We start from the raw sequence: 6000 nt of genomic DNA on the forward strand, positions 1-6000 counted from the left end.
TCTGCTTGCCAGTGGCCAGACACTAGGCCCCAGGACCTGGCTTTAGCCACAAATCGGTGGGCACCAGCCCGCGGCTCTCCTGGACCCCAACTCTGCTCACCCATGAACCAGCACTAGCCCTGGGGTGCTATAGCCAGCCACCTTGTGATCCCAGCCCTGCCAGCAAATGGCCAGCAACCTCTGCAAAATTTAAGGCATGGCAACAACTGGACCACGGGACCAACCAAGCCTACCAGACTACCCACAGTCATCAGCCCACCACAGCAGAAGGACCCAAGCAGCCCCAGAGAGGGCAGCCCTAGCACACAGAGGTCTGGTGATGAGAAAGGAATGCGTTGCTGGGACATATAGGTCCTCTCCTGCAAAGGCTATTTCTGCAAGGTTGGGAAGTGTAACCAACCTATCAGAAAACTAGAAACAAAAACAAAAGTTAGGCAAAATGAGGCAACGGAGGAACAAGAGAAACAACAAAGGAACAAGGGAAAAACCCAGAAGAAGAAAGATTATTGAAGAACTCAGAAGACCAGATGCACAGATCAAGAAGTCAGTAGTTTTTAAACAAAGAGTTAGAAAATAAAGAACCAAACATATGAAGAATAATTGAAATGAAAAATACACTAGAAGGTATTAATGGACCAAATGATATATTCCTTTCTATCAGCAAGCTGGGAGGCAGTAGTGGAAATCACTATTCCTGAACAAAAAGAAAAGAAATAAGGACAGTTTAAGAAATCTCTGGGACAACATGAAGCATACTAACATTTACATTATAGGGGTCCCAGAAGAAGAGATATAGTGGGGGGACCTTCAAGATGATGGAAGGGTAAGACATGGAGATCACCTTCCTCCCACAAATACATCAAAAATACATCTACATGTGGAACAACTCCTACAGAACACCTACTGAACGCTGGCAGAAGACCTCAGACGACCCAAAAGGCAAGAAACTCCCCACATACCTGGCCGTGTGGCTGACAGGGCCTTGGTGCTCCAGCTGGGTGTCAGGCCTGAGCCTCTGAGGTGGGAGAGCCGAGTTCAGACATTGGTCCACCAGAGACCTCCTGGCCCCACATAATATCAATCGGCAAGAGCTCTCCCAGAGATCTGCGTCTCAACGCTAAGCCCCAGCTCCACTCAGCGACCAGCAAGTTCCAGTGCTGGACACCCCATGCCAAACAACTAGCAAGAGAGGAACACAATGCCACCCATTAGCAGAGAGGCTGCCTAAAATCATAATAAGTTCACAGACACCCCAAAACACACCACCGGATGCGGTCCTGCCCACCAGGAAGATAAGATCCAGCCTCATCCACCAGAACACAGGCACTAGTCCCCTCCACCAGGAAGCCTACACAACCCACTGAACCAACCTTACCCACTAGGGGCAGACACCAAAAACAACGGGAACGACAAACCTGCAGCCTGCGAAAAGGAGACCCCAAACACAGTAAGTTAAGCAAAATGAGAGGACAGAGAAATCCACAGCAGATGAAGGAGCAAGGTAAAAACCCACCAGACCAAACAAATGAAGAGGAAACAGGCAGTCTACCTGAAAAAGAATTCAGAGTAATGATAGTAAAGATGATCCAATATCTTGGAAATAGAATGGAGACAATATAAGAAAGGATTAACAAGGATCTAGAAGAACTAAAGAGCAAATGAACAATGATGAACAAGACAATAAATGAAATCAAAAATTCTGTAGAAGGAATCAATAGAATAACTGAGGCAGAAGAACGGTAAGTGACCTGGCAGATAAAATGGTGGAAATAACTACCACACAACAGAGTAAAGAAAAAAGAATGAAAAGAATTGAGGACAGTCTCAGAGACCTCTGGGACAACATTAAACGCACCAACATTCGAATTATAGGGGTCCCAGAAGAAGAAGAGAAAAAGAAAGGGACTGAGAAAATATTTGAAGAGATTATAGTTGAAAACTTCCCTAATATGGGAAAGGAAATAGTTAAGTCCAGGAAGCACAGAGACTCCCATACAGGATAAATCCAAGGAGAAACACACCAAGACACATATTAATCAAACTATCAAAAATTAAAAACAAAGAAAACATATTAAAAACAGCAAGGGAAAAACAACAAATAACTTACAAGGGAATCCCCATAAGGTTAACAGCTGATCTTTCAGCACAAACTCTGCAAGCCAGAACGTAGTGGCAGGACATATTTAAAGTGATAAAAGGGAAAAACCTACAACCAAGATTACTCTACCCAGCAAGGATCTCATTCAGATTTGACAGAGAAATTAAAACCTTTACAGACAAGCAAAAGCTAAGAGAATTCAGCACCACCAAACCAGCTTTACAACAAATGCTAAAGGAAATTCTCTAGGCAGGAAACACAAGAGAAGGAAAAGACCTACAATAACAAACACAAAACAATTAAGAAAATGGTAATAGGAACATAGATATCGATAATTACCTTAAATGTAAATGGATTAAATGCTCAAACCCAACCAAAAGACACAGACTGGCTGAATGGATACAAAAACAAGACCCATATATATGCTGTCTACAAGAGACCCACTTCAGACCTACGGACACATACAGACTGAAAGTGAGGGGACGGAAAAAGATATTCCATGCAAATGGAAATCAAAAGAAAGCTGGAGTAGCAATTCTCATATCAGACAAAAGAGACTTTAAAATAAAGACTATTACAAGAGACAAAGAAGGACACTACATAATGATCAAGGCATCAATCCAAGAAGAAGATATAACAATTGTAAATATTTATGCACCCAACATAGGAGCACCTCAATAAATAAGGCAAATGCTAACAGCCATAAAAGGGGAAATCGACAGTAACACAATCATTGTAGGGGACTTTAACACCCCACTTTCACCAATAGACAGATCATTCAAAATGAAAATAAATAAGGAAACACAAGCTTTAAATGATACATTAAACAAGACGGACTTAATTGATATTTGGACATTCCATCCAAAAACAACAGAATACACTTTCTTCTCAAGTGCTCATGGAACATTCTCCAGGATAGATCATATCTTGGGTCACAAATCAAGCCTTGGTAAATTTAAGAAAATTGAAATCGTATCAAGTATCTTTTCTGACCACAACGCTATGAGACTAGATATCAATTACAGGAAAAAAATCTGTAAAAAATACAAACACATGGAGGCGAAACAATACACTACTTAATAACCAAGAGATCACTGAAGAAATCAAAGAGGAAATAAAAAAATACCTAGAAACAAATGACAATGTAAACACGACAACCCAAAACCTATGGGATGCAGCAAAAGCAGTTCTAAGAGTGAAGTTTATAGCAATACAATCCTACCTCAAGAAACAAGAAACATCTCAAATAAACAACTTAACCTTACACCTAAAGCAATTAGAGAAAGAAGAACAAGAAAACCCGAAGTTAGCAGAAGGAAAGAAATCATAAAGATCAGATCAGAAATAAATGAAAAAGAAATGAAGGAAACAATAGCAAAGATCAATAAAACTAAAAGCTGGTTCTTTGAGAATATAAACAAAATTGATAAACCATTAGCCAGACTCATCAAGAAAAAAAGGGATAAGACTCAAATCAAAAGAATTAGAAATGAAAAAGAAGTAACAACTGATACTGCAGAAATACAAAGGATCATGAGAGATCACTACAAGCAACCATATGCCAAAAAAAATGGACAACCTGGAAGAAATGGACAAATTCTTAGAAAAGCACAACCTTCTGAGACTGAACCAGGAAGAAGTAGAAAATATAAACAGACATATCACAAACACTGAAGTTGAGACTGTGATTAAAAATCTTCCAACAAACAAAAGCCCAGGACCAGATGCCTTCACAGGCAAATTCTATCAAAGATTTAGAGAAGAGCTAACACCTATCCTTCTCAAACTCTTCCAAAATATAGCATAGGGAGGAACACTCCTAAACTCATTCTACGAGGCCACGATCACCCTGATAACAAAACCAGACAAAGATGTCACAAAGAAAGAAAACTACAGGCCAATATCACTCATGAACATAGATGCAAAAATCCTGAATAAAATACTAACAAACAGAATCCAACAGCACATTAAAAGGATCATACACCATGATCAAGTGGGGTTTATCCCAGGAATGCAAAGATTCTTCAGTATATGCAAATCAATCAATGTAATAAGCCATATTAACAAACTGAAGGATAAAAACCATATGATCTTCTCAACAGATGCAAAAAAAGCTTTCGACAAAATTCAACACCTATTTATGATAAAAACCCTCCAGAAAGCAGGCAAAGTGGGAGCTTACCTCAACATAATAAAGGCCATATATGACAAACCCACAGCCAACATCATTCTCAATGGTGAAAAACTGAAACCATTTCCACTAAGATCAGGAAAAAGACAAGGTTGCCCACTCTCACCACTATTATTCAACATAGTTTTGGAAGCTTTAGCCACAGTAATCAGAGAAGAAAAAGAAATAAAAGGAATCCAAATCATAAAAGAAGAAGTAAAACTGTCACTGTTTGCAGATGACATGATACTATACATAGAGAATCCTAAAGATGCCACCAGAAAACTACTAGGACTAATCAATGAATTTGGCAAAGTAGCAGCATACAAAATTAATGCACAGAAATCTCTTGCATTGCTATACACTAATGATGAAAAATCTGAAAGAGAAATTAAGGAAATACTCCCATTTACCATTGCAACAAAAAGAATAAAATACCTAGGAATAAACCTACCTAAGAAGACAAAAGACCTGTATGCAGAAAACTATAAGACACTGATGAAAGAAATTAAAGATGATACAAACAGATGGAGAAATATACCATGTTCTTGGATTGGAAGAATCAACACTGTGAAAATGACTATACTACCCAAAGCAATCTACAGATTCAATGCAATCCCTATCAAACTACCACTGGCATTTTTCACAGAACTAGAACAAAAAATTTCACAGTTTATATGGAAACACAAAAGACCCTGAACAGCCAAAGCAATCTTGAGAAAGAAAAATGGAGCTGGAGGAATCAGGCTCTCTGACTCCAGACTATACTATAAAGCCACAGTAATCAAAACAGTATGGTACTAGCACAAAAACAGAAATATAGATCAATGGAACAGGATAGAAAGCCCAGAGATAAACCCATGCACCTATGGTCAATTAATCTATGACAAGGAGGCAAGAATATACAATGGAGAAAAGACAGTCTCTTCAATAAATGGTGCTGGGAAATCTGGACAGCCACATGTAAAAGAATGAAATTAGAACACTCCCTAACACCATATACAAAAATAAACTCAAAATGGATTAAAGACCTAAATGTAAGACTGGATACTACAAAACTCTCAGAGGAAAATATAGGCAGAACAATCTTTGACATAAATCGCAGCAATATCTTTTTGGATCCACCTCCTAAAGTAATGAAAATAAAATCAAACAAATAAACGTTAAAGCTTTTGCACAGCAAAGGAAACCACAAACAAGACGAAAAGACAACTCACAGAATGGCAGAAACTGCTGCAAATGATGCAATTGATAAGGGATTAATCTCCAGAATATACAAACAGCTCATGCAACTCAACATCAAAAAAACAAACAACCCAATCAAAAAATGGGCAGAAGATCTAAATAGACATTTCTCCAAAGAAGACATATAGATGGTCAAAAAGCACATGAAAAGATGCTCAACATCACTAGTTATTAGAGAAATGCAACTCAAAACTACAATGAGGTATCACCTCCTACTGGTCAGAATGGCCATCATCAAAAAGTCTATAAACAATAAATGCTCGAGAGGGTGTGGAGAAAAGGGAACCCTCCTACACTGTTGGTGGGAATGTAAACTGGTGTAGCCACTGTGGAGAACAGTATGGAGATTCCTTACAAAACTAAAAAGAGAGCTACCATTTGATCCAGCAATCCCACTATTGGGCATATATCCAAAGAAAACCATACTTTGAAAAGATACATGCACCCCAATGCTCATTGCAGCACTATTTACAATAGCCAAGACATG

This window comes from Eschrichtius robustus, chromosome 1 (genome assembly GCF_028021215.1).
Source record: "Eschrichtius robustus isolate mEscRob2 chromosome 1, mEscRob2.pri, whole genome shotgun sequence".
Classification (NCBI taxonomy): Eukaryota; Metazoa; Chordata; class Mammalia; order Artiodactyla; family Eschrichtiidae; genus Eschrichtius; species Eschrichtius robustus.